The following is a 14328-nucleotide window of genomic DNA, read 5'->3' on the forward strand; positions in this document are numbered from 1 at the left end:
GATACAACCCTGATGAACACTTTCCTGACTTTAAACCACACACTATCCCCTTGTTCTGTTCAAACGACTGCCTCTTGATCCATGAGCACAATTAAGTGTTATGAAATTCTCGTTCTCTGCAATGTTATCCGTAATTTGTTATGATCCACATAGTCAAATGCCTTTGCATAGCAGTAAAACACAGGTAAACATGTTTCTAGTATTCTCTGCTTTCAGCCATGATCCATGTGATATCAGCAATAATATCCCTTGTTCCACATCCTCTTCTGAATCTGGCTTGAATTTCCGGCAGTTCCCTGTTGATGTACTCCTGCAGCCGCTTTTGAATGATCTTCAGCAAAATTTTACTCGCGTGTGATATTAATGATATTGCTCAATAATTTCGACATTCTGTTGGATCACCTTTCTTTGGAATGGGCACAAATATGAATCTCTTCCAGTCTGTTGGTCACATAGCTGTTTTCCAAATTTCTTGGCATAGAGGAGTGGGCACCTGCATCCATTTGTTGAAACATCTCAGGTAGTATTCCATCAGTTCCTGGAGCCTTGTTTTTCATCCATGCCTTCAATGAAGCTTGGACTTCTTCCTTCAATACCATTGGGTCTTGATCATACTATGATGGCCTGCATGTTGCTGTGATGCTGGAAGCTATGCCACCGGTATTTCAAGTACCAGCAGGGTCACCTTTGATGGATAGGTTTCAGCAGAGCTTTCAGACTAAGACAGAGTGGGAAGAAGGACCTGGCGGTCTACTTCTGAAAAAATTGGCTAGTAAAAGCCTTATGAATGGCAGTAGAACCCTGTCTGACAGTTGAATAGCATATTTAAGTTTACAAAGCATTGCACATCTGTTCTCCCCATGTAGCAGAGTGGTCTTTGGAGTTGAGCAGACCTAGGTTTAAGTCTTTGTTCAAACATTTACTGGTTGGGTAAGATGAAGTTAATTCACCAACCTAAGCCTCAGTTTCCTCATCTATAACATGAAGTTGGTGTGTGTACCTCTAGAGTTGCTATCAAATGATATAATGCATGTAAAGAGTTTAACATAGTCTCTAGCACAAGAGAAAGTACATATAGTAAATGTTAGTGGGTATTGTTATTTGTAGTGGTTTACTTTCCAACATCCATTCCACCCCATAGGGCTAGTGTGAGATAGTCATGGTTACATACTTCCTACAGGGACTGATTTAGGATTGGGCATGCCACCCAATTTTAGACAATAAGGGGGTGGGGAATCTGCTGGGCAGTTTTGGGGAGAAGTTTTCTTGCTCCTAAAAAAGAGATGCAAGAAAGAGTTTGTCCCTCTTCTTTCTTTGGACCTTGTCATGTCCAGATGTCATAGTGGGAACAGCTGCAGCCATCTTGCTGCCAGCCTGAAGATGAAGCCAATAGGAGGTCAGGGGAAGTCAGAACCCTGAGGTGCAGAGCATGGAGCTGCCCTACCTCTGGATTCGTAGTTACATTTTCTTGCTACTTAAGCCACTCTAGGTTGGGGCTTCCTGTCCCTTGCAGCCAAAAGCACTCTCTGATATAAGATGTTGACAATCATCATTAGCAGCAGCATGTTAGAAAGACTAATGAGGTTAAATATTTTTTTTTATTACAAACCTTAAAGAGGTTCTGCAAGTGAATTACTTAATCCAAGTATTCACAAAGGAAACAATCAGCCTTCATCATCCACTTAAATGTGCCATACCCTGAGCTTCTGTGGCAAGTTGGTTTTCTGAGTTTCTTAGGATTTATTATTTCAGCTGGATGTGCTGGAGGATGAGGTAGGAAAAATGAGAAAAAATATGATCCATGAGGTTTGACTTATGTCTACTTGTCTTAGTTATCTAGCACTGCTATAACAGAAATACCACAAGAGAATGGCTTTAGCAAAGAGAAATTTATTCTTTCAGTCTAGTAGGCTACAAGTCCAAATTCAGGGCGTCAGATCCAGGGAAAGACTCTCTCTCTGTTGGCTATGGAGGAACGTCCTTGTCATGCATCTTCCCTTGGTCCAGGAGCTTCTCAGTGCAGGGACCCTGAGTCCAAAGAACATGCTAGTCTCCTGGCTCTTGTTTCTTGGTGGTCTGAGGTCCCCATGTCTCTCTACTCACTTCTCTCTTTTATATCTCAAAAGAGATTGGCTCAAGACACAATCCAATCTTGTAGATTGAGTCCTGCCTCATTAACATAACTGCCAATAATCCCATCTCATCAACATCGTAGAGACAGGATTTACGACACATAGGAAAATCACATCAGATGACAAAATGGTGGACAATCGTACAACTCTGGGAATCATGGCATAGCCAAATTGATACACATTTTTGGGGGGATGCAGTTCAACCCATGATACTACTCTTGACATATGTTCATAAAGCCAAGTTGTTAGTTACAGCACTTTAGAAAGTAATGATAAATTAATGGTTTTCTATCACCTCCTTGGTCATTTTTATTAATTATTATTATTGCTTTCTAGTGTTCTCATAAACATTGACTTTGATGGCAGATTATCAAATAAGCAACACATTTTCTGGAAGTAATTTTTCTGCTCCAGGAATATTTTAATTAACATGATTTGTGTCTGATTTATGTTCAAATTAATTTTTTTTCCTGACAACCTGACAGCCAACATTCCCTAGATCAGACACTCCTTATTTTACCCTTTGCAACCAGTACTGACAGTCTCTGCCTCACTATTATGGCCATCCTTTTCCAAACAGTGGTTCCCAAACTTAAGGGTATGGCAAGATCACCTGGAAAACTTGTTAAAACACAGATTGCTGGAAAACTTTAAGTCTGGAGTGTGACCCAAGAACTTGGATTTCTAACAAGCTCCAGGTGATGCTGATGTTTCTTGTCATGGGACCACTGTCATTAACACAACATTCTAATTCCATTTTTATTACCTTTAATATTTAGAAGTGAATGAAGTACACCGTAGGAAATATCAGGTCTTTCTTTTCTCTCAACAAGTCACTATGGAATTCATACTAATTTTGGCACTAGTCATAGCACTTTAGCTCTTATTTGTTGGTTTGATGCTGCTTTTAGTCTACATCTAAGAAAAGCCTGCCTGGGCCTTTAATGTACCTGTCCTTTGAGGTTCTCCTTTGGCCCTTTTCTTCTCTTACGTGTTAATCTCACTAACATCCACTGATTCAACTATGCTTTTGTATAGCTCTCTCTGAGAGTTTATCCCTGATCTCCCTCCTAATCTCCAGACCACCTTTCTTCATAATCAAGCCCTGCAGGAATTCTAAACTTAAGATGTCAAAACACTACTCAGACTTAGCTACCATTATATCTATTGTTGAAACACTGGCAGCACCATGGTTAAGAGCTACGGCTGCTAACCAAAAGGTTGGCAGTTTGAATCCACCAAGCACTCCTCGGAAACCCCATGGGGCAGCTCTACTCTGTCCCATAGGTTCGCTATGAGTGAGAATCAACTTGATGGCAACGGGTTTTTTTTTTTTTTTTTTTTAATCTATCGTTCTGATATTTTAATTTCCCAAATTCCGCTGCACCTTCATACTTCCTGGCTTTCATTCAATATATTTTCTGCCCTGTTATGGGCTTTTCTCACCTTGAAGGCCCAGACCACATCTCAAGAAACCTTTCCACTTCTCCTGAAGGAAAGCATTTCCTCCTTTCCATTCCTTTCTCATAGTCCTTTTCATGGTGTGCTGCAATTGACATTTTTTTTGTATGTGCCTCTCTCATTAGATCCATCTCACTGAACCTGGGGTCCCTGGTTCCAGAGAATGCATGGATGCACTTCAGGGTTTCCTAACCATCTGAAATTATATGTAAAATCTTGCCAGTATTTAAGTATATCTTGCTAGGGTCTCAAAATGTGGTTTGAAGACCACTGACATCAAAATTAGCTGGGGCGGGATGTGTGTGTGTATAAATGTGTATATATACATGTGTACATATAAAAAATTTTTTTTTTAAATATATGTACACACATACACACAGATATCTATATATATCTATAGATATCTCTCTATCTATACCCCCTCCTCACTTATCAACATGGTTAGGTTCCAAAGACCAGGTCATTATGTGAAAATCAGCATTATGAAAAAATAGAAAATGATCACATCAGATCACAAAATAGAGGATTGCTACATCATTACATAACTGCCAAGTTACATCATTACATAGCTACATATATATATATACATATTCCCCCCTCACAAGACCCTACCATAGACACCTAAATTTGAGTCTCTAGAGGGAGCTTTAGAGTCAGAATTTGTCACAACTTAGTTGAATTTGATGCAGTGAGGAACATCGGATTGAAACTATGACTATTAGAGGACAAGAACTGTCTTGTTTCAATTTTATATCCCTCACTCCCATTATATAAAGAAAGCTTAGTAAATATTTGAGGGAATATTTTTTAAAGCAAAAGTCTTCTTTTCACCCCGATCAATCTCTACATGCCTGTTACCCTGAATGGAGAACTGGCAAGGAATGAGCAAATAAAGAGGCTGCAGTCTGGCAGGGCCAAGTGCATTACCCTATATCTTTGAAGAAATGCAAGTCACAAATTAACATGCTGGCTATAGTAAATTATATACGCCCTCCCTTTTCTTTGACTGTTTAACATTTCTATAGGACATTTCTATACCATTCTGTTTTATTCAAATTGCCTAACGGCCCAATAAATGTGATTAATAAAAATCACTTCTAATTTGTAAATGAGGCTTGAAGGGCAAGGCTAAATGAATAATTGTGACACTTAAGGCATTTTAAAAGGAATTAATGCCTTCATGTGAGTGACAGACTAGATGCAGGAAAGAAGGAATGGGGCTTCTGGCCTACATTTATCTGTGAGTTTATACTTGCTGTTCCCACTCCTTGAATACCTTTCCTGTCCTTTACCAACCCCTCCTCACCCTCCAAGACTTGCCTCAGGCATCAGCTTTCTCAGAAGGCCTCCCTTGATCTTCAGGTAGAGTTATGAGTTTGTTACCACGGCATCTGGGCAAAGCTTGTCATAACCCTACTTTGTGCTGAAATTACAGGTTCGGACATCTCTCTGCCCTTCTGGGCTATGAACTCTTGGTGGACACAGAGCTTGGCCTCACCTCTGTATCCTTGTTGTAAAACACAATGCTTGGCACAAAGTAGCACTATTAGATATTTATCGAATTGAACTGAGAAGAATGATAAATCCATGGAAAGACAGACAGTAACCAAGGAGACCAAATTTATGAGAAAATGATTAGTTTGGTTTGAACTCTATTGAGTTTGAAGTAGTGGGCAGTATGTCCATGAGGAGATGAGTGTTAAAACACAGAAGTGAAATTCAGGGCTGAAAATGAAGGTGCGTTTTTTACAGTAATGATTAAGAATTGGGCCTTGGAAGCAGACTGCTTTTGCTTAAATCCCAGCTCTGCCCCATGCCAGCTGTGTGACATTAGACAAGTTACTTAACTTCTCTGTGCTCAGTTTTCTTATTTTAAACTGATGATAATTATAGTACCTTGGTCATAGGCCCTTCCATTGCTAAGAGAATTAAATGAGTTAATATTCCTAAAGTGCTCGGAGCTGTGCCTGGTACAGAATAATTGCTCAATAATGTTACCTTTCACATGTCTGTCTTCATTTCTGGGCTGTGAACAAAGATTCTGATTTATCTCTGCGTTTCACATTCAGTAAATGTAGGTTATTGGACTCAAGCACAGATTTGCTACTTGGATTCTTGTTAACAAATTTGTTCGGGGGTGAGATTAGGATAAAGAAAAGGAAGGAAGGAAATATTAGAGTGAAATCTTCAACATCTATTGAATAGCTTATTACTAGACAAGTTAACTCTTCAGGGTGAAAATCATAAAACTGATAGGATAAAACTAATGTAAAGTCTCTGAGATGAAAAAAAAAAATCAATGTTTTATAGGCTGAAATTGCCCTGGACCAGCAGCAAATACCTGGTGTATTAGTTTCCTGTGGTAGCATACAGTTTACCACTAATTTAGTGACTTCGAACAACACACATTTATTATCTCACAGTTTCCATGGGTCAAGAGTCCTGGCACAGCTTAACTGGGTCCTGTTCTCAGAGTCCCACAAAGATACAATCAAAATGTTGGTTGGGGCTAAGGTCTTACCTGAGGCCTGGGGTCCTCTTCTAAGCTCATTCAGGTTGTTGGTAGAATTCAGTTCCTTGCAGTTGGCTTTCAGCACCTAGAGGTTGCCCAGTGTTTCCTGCCACCTGGCCCTCTCCACAACATGGCAGTTTACTTTCTCAAAACTAACAGGAAGGTATTTCTGCTGCTTCAAATCTTCCCCTTACAGAAAAGGGCTGGAATCTCTTTTTAAAGGTTCACATGATTAGCTCAGGCCCATTCAGAATAATCATCCTTTTATTAACTCAAAGTCAATGGATTAGGGACTTTAATTACATCTGCAAAATCCCTTTACCTTTGCCATATAACATAACCTAATTAAAAAAAAAAAGGGGTAAAATCCCATTATATTCATATATTCAGTTATACCCATATAGGAATTCCTGGATGGAGTCCTGGGTGGCACAGTTAAACGCTGGACTACAAAAGGTTGGCAGTTTGAACTGTCCCAGAGTCTCCTTGAAAGACAGGCCTGACAATCTGCTTCAGAAAGGTCACACCCTTGACAGCCCTGAGGAGCAGTTCTACTCTGCAAACATGGGGCTGCCATGAGTAGAAGTGACTTGATGGCAACTAATAACAACAATCCATATTCAAGGGGAGAGGATCATATAGGGTGTATATACCAGGAGGCGGGAATCTTTAGGGCAATCTTCAGAAAACTCTGCCTATCATATCTAGAAACTTGTTAGAAATGCAAATTGAGACCCTCACCCCAGATCTTCTAAATCAGAAACTCTGGGGATGCCGACCATCGATCTGTGTTTTATCAAGCCTTCCAAGTGATTTTGATGCAGGTTAAAGTTTTAGAACCACTGCCTTAGACCATCAAATGAAATAGGAGCACAAACATCACACTAATCATCATACTTAGGATAACGCTTGGCTGTAGTAGTAAGTGGTAAATTAGTAATGGCTGTTTTTGCTCTAACAAAGAGGGGGTTGAACTAAATAATACTCTCCGAAGACCCAACTCCAGGGTTTTGTGTATTCTAGAGAGTAGGCCCCCTCTCTATTACATATGAGATGTAAGACTTGCGGCCCGCTCAAGGTCTCACAGCTAGTTAATGAGTAGATGAGAAATCACTCAAAGCCAGTGACCAACAGACTGAAGGCACAGCTGAAAACTAACTGCAAAGTCAAAGGGCATCTCGGTTTCTAACGAATACGATGATGTTTCCTGGTTATGGCAAATTTTGTCAGATAGAAGTATCTTAAAGCTCTGCTGCTTTGGCTGTGTAGAAAGTTATAGCCAGAAGGCAGGTATCTACCAATTCAAATTTTACTCTCAGTTCCAAGCACTTTTCCATCTTTGTGCCTGAAGGGAGAAAGGTATACATGGGTAACATCCAGTCATTGGCAGGTGAATGCCTAAGGGACAAAGGCAAATCCATTTTTATCTTCCCCATCCCATTATCATCTTTTCTATATCAATTCTGCCAATCCCCAACATTCGGAAACTCATGTTCATGGCTGAAGGGTTTTTTCCTGTGTTGCTGATGGTATGCAAAATGCATGTCTAGCTAAGGAATGTGTTTTCTGTTGTGATAAACTAGCCTCAAGAGCCACTGTGACCTAAATCTCTCTGTAACTCTTTTTAATCTGATTTTTTTTTTATTGGGCCAAAACTAAAATAATAAGATATGAACCCTCCAAACATTTTAATCATCTTTTGACACTTGGATTATCATTGACTCCATAAATGGAGGTGAGTTTTTATCTCATGTTGCAAACATCCCAACTTGCCAGCTCCCCAGGAAAAAAATGATTTTTTAGATAGTTTAAGAGGAATGATAGGTTAATTAATTTTACTCATGGTGTCACATTGGGGAGGATATGGCAATAAATGAGGACCAGCTGCTAAACTGGGGTTTTATTTTCCAAGCCGGATTACATTAAGGTAATAACAAACTGTTGTTTTAGAGCAGTGGTTCTCAAAGTGTGGTCCACAGATCCTGGGAATCTTGGAGACACTTACAGAAGGTCCTTGTCAAGAATTGAATAATATCCCCCCCCAAAAATATGTGTCAACTTGGTTTGGCCTTGATTCCCAGTATTATGTGTTCGTCCTCCATTTTGTGATTGTAATTTTATGTTAAAGAGGATTAGGGTGGGATTGTAACCCCTTACCCAGGTCACATCCCTGATCCAATGTAAAGGGAGTTTCCCTGGGGTGTGGCCTGCACCACTTTTTATCTCTCAAGAGATAAAAAGGAAACAGAAGCGAGCAGAGAGGGGGGAACTTCATACCGCCCAGAAAGCAGTGCTGGGAGCAGAGCGCATCCTTTGAACCCAGGGTTCCTGAGAGGGGGTAGCATCTGGTCCAGCGGAAGATTGACGAAAAGACCTTCCTCCAGAGCTGACACAGAGAAAGACTTCACCTGGAGTTGACACCGTGAATTTGGACTTCTAGCCTACTAGACTGTGAGAAAATAGATTTCTCTTTGTTAAAGCCATCCACTTGTAGTATTTCTGTTATAGCAGCACTAGATAAACAAGACAGTCCTCAAGTCAAAAGTATTTTCATAACGATAACTAAGATGTTATTTGCTTTCCTTGCCTTGCCACAATTCTTGCAGTGCTGACATTTACCTTGTTAGTGTGAAAGCAACCTGCTGGTACATAGCACAAATCAAGGCAGGGGCACTAATTGTACCAGTAGTCATTGTATTCTTCAGCATCATGCATTTGAAATAAAAAAAAAAAAAATCAAATAAAAGGAAACTCCTCCAGTTTCACTTAAGAATGTCCCGATGAAGCAATAAAAATTATTAATTTTATGAAATCTCGATCTTTGAGAACAAGTTTTTAATCTGTGTGATGAAATGCGAAGAACTCATAAAGCACCAAAGTCCAATGGCTGTCTTGAGGAAAAGCTGCAGTATAATTGAGTTGAGAGCTGAACTAGCTACTTTTTTCATGGAGCACCGATTTTATTTGAAAGAACAATTGACATATAAGCTATAGTTTTTTAGAGTTCTCAAAAATGAACCAAATAAGCCTATCACTTCAAGGAAAAAAAAACTAGATAGTTGTTGCCAGTGATAAAATTTGAGCTTTCAAGTGAAAATTAGAATTTTGTAAAGCTCGTATCTGCTACTATGATCTTGACAGCTTCCCAATATTTAAAGATTTTCTAATAAGACTGGTAGTGGTAGAAAGAAAACTCTGGTGGCGTAGTGGTTAACAGCTACATCTGCTAACCGAAAGGTTGGCAGTTTGAATCCACCAGGCGCTCCTTGGAAACTACCAGACAGTTCTATTCTGCCCTATAGGGTCACTATGAGTCAGAATTAACTCAATGGCAGTGGGTTTGGTTTTTGGTTGGTGATATAAATGAATGTGATTTTTTTGTTTTTTTGATATTGTATAGTGAAATAGGAACACTTAGAAGATCTGCATAACTCAGTGAAACAATATTTTCCGAATGAGTAATGTATGATGTTACAAAATTATGAATGGATAAAAGATCATTCAAAATATAAGAGAGACCAATGCATTTAGTGGATTTTTAAAGAGAGAATCCTTCCTTGCTTCTTCCAGCTTCTGGTGTTTCCAAGTGTTTCTTGGTTTGTGACAGCATAACTCCAATCTCTGCCTCTGTGTTCACATGGACTTCTCTTCTTCTTGTGTCTTCTCCTCTTCTAACTCTTATAAGGACAGTTGTCATTGGATTTAGGGCTCACCCAGTAATTCAGGACCATCTCACCTTGAGATCCTTAGGTTAGCTACATCTGCAAAGACTCTTTTTTTCAAATATGGTTACCTTCACAGGTACAGAGGGTTAGGATTTGGGCATATCTTTTTTGGGAGACATTATTCAACCACTACGATTACCAAAAAAAAAAAAAAAAAAAGACTCTTCGGTATCCTCAATTAGTTTTAAAAGTGTAAAGGAGTCCTAAACCAAAAAAGTTTGAGAATCCCTGTCTCAGAGCATTAAAGTAGATTTAAAGATGTGGTTTTCAAAGGGTGGTCCATGGAGTCTGAGCCCCGGGATTATTAAAAATAATAAGTATAAATATGTATGAGAAGGGATACTCCTGGCCCCTCCCCACATTACTGAATGGGGATGGCAAAATCTACAAATTTAAACAAGCTTGTCAGTGATCTTGATGCACATACAGGACCCTGCACTTCTTAAGGGTCCTGAACTCCATGTCTGGTTTGGTCACAATTTATTAAATGCACTTAGGTAATTCTGATAGCTTCTTGAATCTCATTTTCCATGTAATAAGGTCTCACCACAATAAAGCTTATTCAGAGAGCCTCAGATAAAAGGCTTTAAAAATATCTCACATGTTGCCATTTCTTAAATTTCATGTGTTACAATAATTGGCCAAAGTACATGTTGCAAAGCTGTATACCTGGCTTTTAAAAGTAGTCTGGTGATCTATCATCCATCAATTTCAAAAACTCATAGTGGACCTTCATGTCATTAGGGCATATTGACTGGGTTCTAACCCCAAATGCATTCCCCCCCTCCAAAAAAACAATGTTCGAAAAGAGGGACAAAAAGGAAAACACCAAAAATACAAATGCGGATTACCAAAAAGAAAGAAAGAGAGAGAGGAAGGAAGAAGAAGGGAGGAAGGCAGAAAGGAAGGAAATGACAGAGACAGAGAGAAAGAAAAAGCCTAGGTATAAAACTCAAAATATAAAATGAATCTGAGTTGCCTAAACCCACTGCCGTCGAGTTGTTCCAACCCGTAGTGACCCTAGGGCCCCTGAGAAATGAAAGCATTTTAAAGGAGAGATGATCCTCCTTGCCTAGGGGCTGCAGAAGGAAAGAGATGTACAATCCCTTTAATGTTCTACTAAGTCCCAAAGTCCAAAGCTCCATTTCCCCATGCTCCCTGAAGGTAAGGACTGGCCCAGAGTTTGCAAAAGCTCACCTGGAAGCAGTCCTTCAGAGCTTTAAAAGTTAAAAGCAAAAGCCTTAAACTTAAATCTGTTGTTCACACAAATATCCATTCAAGTTAGTGCAGCTGTGGGCAGACTGCCCTCTCTGCCCTCCTTAAGAAATGGCAGAGCTGTCACTTTCTACATTTACTTCTGATAAACCCAAGCCATCCAGTAACTCGTAATAGAGGCCCACTGTATGCCCCTCACTGTGCCCCAGATGCTGGTATATCATTTCAAGACATGATATTTTACCTAAGTCAATTGCCCCAAACGGTCAGCACTTGACTATTCACTGAAAGGATGATGATTCGAATCCACCCAGAGGCACTGCAGAAGAACACCCTGGAGACCTACTTTGCTAAGATTACAGCCACTGAAAACTCTATGGAGCTCAGTTCTACTCTGAAGTATGTGGGGTCACCTTGAGTGGGAATTGACTCTGTGACAACAGATTTGTTTTGTTTTTTGATTTCCTACTTTGTTAACAAGGAACATGTTTAATAATAATGGGTTACATTTATTGAATCTTTACGTGTCAGGTAGTGAGCTCAGCAATGCTCCCGACAACTCTATGAGGCAGCTACTATTATTGTATCTCTTTACACGTGAGGGTATTGGGGCATGGAGAGACTGAATAACTTCCTGAGCACCACCCAGCTAGTAAGTAGTTGTACTTGGATTCAATCTTGTGATTGTGTAACTCCAGGACTTGAGCTCTTATCAACTACCTTGTTTTGTCTCCTCACTCAATGAACGGATACGCAGAATAACTACTTTGGAAACAGAGTGGAGGGAGAGCCCCTGAATCAACCCGCTAGAAGCTCAGTGATAGTCTTCAGAGAACCATTCTCATATTTACTGTGAACTGGTTCTCTAGATTTTTAAAAAAACGTCACTTGCCTTCAACCTGATTGTTTTAAGGTCTACATTAATTCGTTGTGCACTTTATTTGTGAGTGTTAGAAAAACTGCCAATTTCAGGACCATGCAGCCAGAAGTTTTTACATCATCCAACCACCTTTATTTATTTATTTTTTTGCTGTGCCCATTGGTCAGGATTCAGGGCAAGGTCATGGGCTGCTGTCAGGTCGATTCTGACTCATTGCAACCCTATAGGATGGAGTAGAACTGTGCCATAGGGTTTCCAAGGAACAGCTGGTAGATTTGAACTGCCAAACTTTTGGTTAGTAGCCGATCTCTTAGCCACTGCACCACCCAGGCTCCAATGGATAGAGATTTTATATTATAGTCTGCAGCTATAAGCAAACTATGTTGATCTTTGAACTATTTCTATATTTCCTCTTCATTTTCCAGTACTATTTGTAGACAATGTCTAAAGAATACTTTCTTGCATTGCACCAGGGATGGAGGTTTGAAGAAGCACCTGTGTCTGAAGGCATCAAGTTTTCAGAATCTGTTGTAGGGACTGTTGCCGGCTGCAGAATTATGCCTTTTCTGATTTTTTTTTTCTGTTCCCTCTTACCCTTCAAGCCAAGACTAAAACCACAGTTGTTAGTCACTCCATCATTCTTTTCCTTTACATCCTCCAATTCCTTCCCCAGTGGAGTCCTTTCTTCTACCTTATACTCTTAACATCGACACTTGTTTTCTGTCCAGAACTTACTGAAGCCGTTTGGGAGTTATATGATCACTGACTTGAGTTGAACAGAGTGGATTCGCTGCAAAAACCTAAGAAAACAGTCAGCTTCTTTGCTCAAGGGAATGTCAACAGATAAAGGAAATGAAACAAACCCTGACATACTAGAAAAAATGTATTCATTCGCAACTCTTTTTTGGACATTTTTCATTATTATTAGACCCCATTTCAGCAGAAAGAAGAAATCTTTTGAGGGTTGCCAGTCTGATTATAGAATACAATTACAGTAACTCAGAGTAGGTTATCAAGGGTTGCTTTGTTGAATGGGGAAAGCATTCAACAGCATTCTAAAATATTTGCACAGTTGTAACTCAGTTTATTTAATAAAATAAATAACATATGTTGTTTTTTCATACATTGCCATGCTTGATCTTCACTGCAATGCTGTTCAGTAGGCATCATTGATCACACTCTGGCTGTTAAAGAACTTGCTTGAAGCCATTCAGCAAAAAAGCAGAGAAGCTTTCCAACTCTGATATAAAATGTTAAATTTCCACCTAAGGAACATGCTGTCATTCAACAAGCATTTCTCATACACCTCTTAAATTAAGTCACTGAAGTTTTCTTAAGATTAATAGGATTTCTGCCCTGAAATTCCCTATGAGTAAAACAGATGTGTTAACCAACCTCAATTGTAACATATGCAATCAAAAGCAGACAGGACTTTAGGATGTGGGCTGAATATGTACTTAAAATTGACCAGGGGAACGTGCTATTTCTTGGATTGCGGTTGTGAATTATATTGTAATGCCAATAGTACCCTTTAGTTTGTTTTCTTCATCAGTTGACTTTTAACAATCCTGGGCTTGTTTAGACTCCAAACTTTAGAGTAAGATAATTTAAATTTTAAATCTTTTTGGTATCATTATGAAAGAAAAAGGAAAATTTACCTCAGTCCTTTTCTAAATTAGAACAAATTCCAAGTGACTTGGATCCTAATTACATTTTGAACAAATTTGAAATTTATTTCCTTTCCTAAGTGAGAGTCTGTGGATTGTTACCAACAGGGTTATATATAAAGGTGTTTTGCAAACATTTCTTGGGCCAGTCACTATCTTGGTAGTGATGATCATCAGCTCCTGATGATTTATCTTCAATTTTGTTTGGAAGGGGAATAATTTGATGTATTAACCAAGCTTAGCCTCTGGAGTCACTTTAGAATCCTTTACCTCACGCATTTAATTGGACTATATGAACAAGAACGGGGTATCAGAGTTGGAGGAAGACTCATTAATAACCTGCATTATGCAGATGACACAACCTTGCTTGCTGAAAGTGAAGAGGACTCGAACCATTTACTGATGAAGATCAAAGACCACAGCCTTCAGTATGGATTACTCTTCAACATAAAGACAACAAAAATCCTCACAACTAGACCAATAAGCAACATCGTGATAAGCGGAAAAAAGATTGAGGTTGTCAAGGATTTCATGTTACTTGGATCCACAATCAACACTCATGGAAGCAGCAGTCAAGAAATCATTAGATGCAATGCATTGGGCAAATCTGCTGCAAAAGACCTCTTTAAGGGTTTGAAAAACAAAGATGTCGCCTTGAGGACTAAAGTGTGCCTGACCCAGGTCATGGTGTTTTCAGTTGCCTCATATGCATGTGACAGCTGGACAATGAATAAGA

Source organism: Elephas maximus, chromosome 8 (genome assembly GCF_024166365.1).
Source record: "Elephas maximus indicus isolate mEleMax1 chromosome 8, mEleMax1 primary haplotype, whole genome shotgun sequence".
NCBI classification, from domain to species: Eukaryota; Metazoa; Chordata; class Mammalia; order Proboscidea; family Elephantidae; genus Elephas; species Elephas maximus.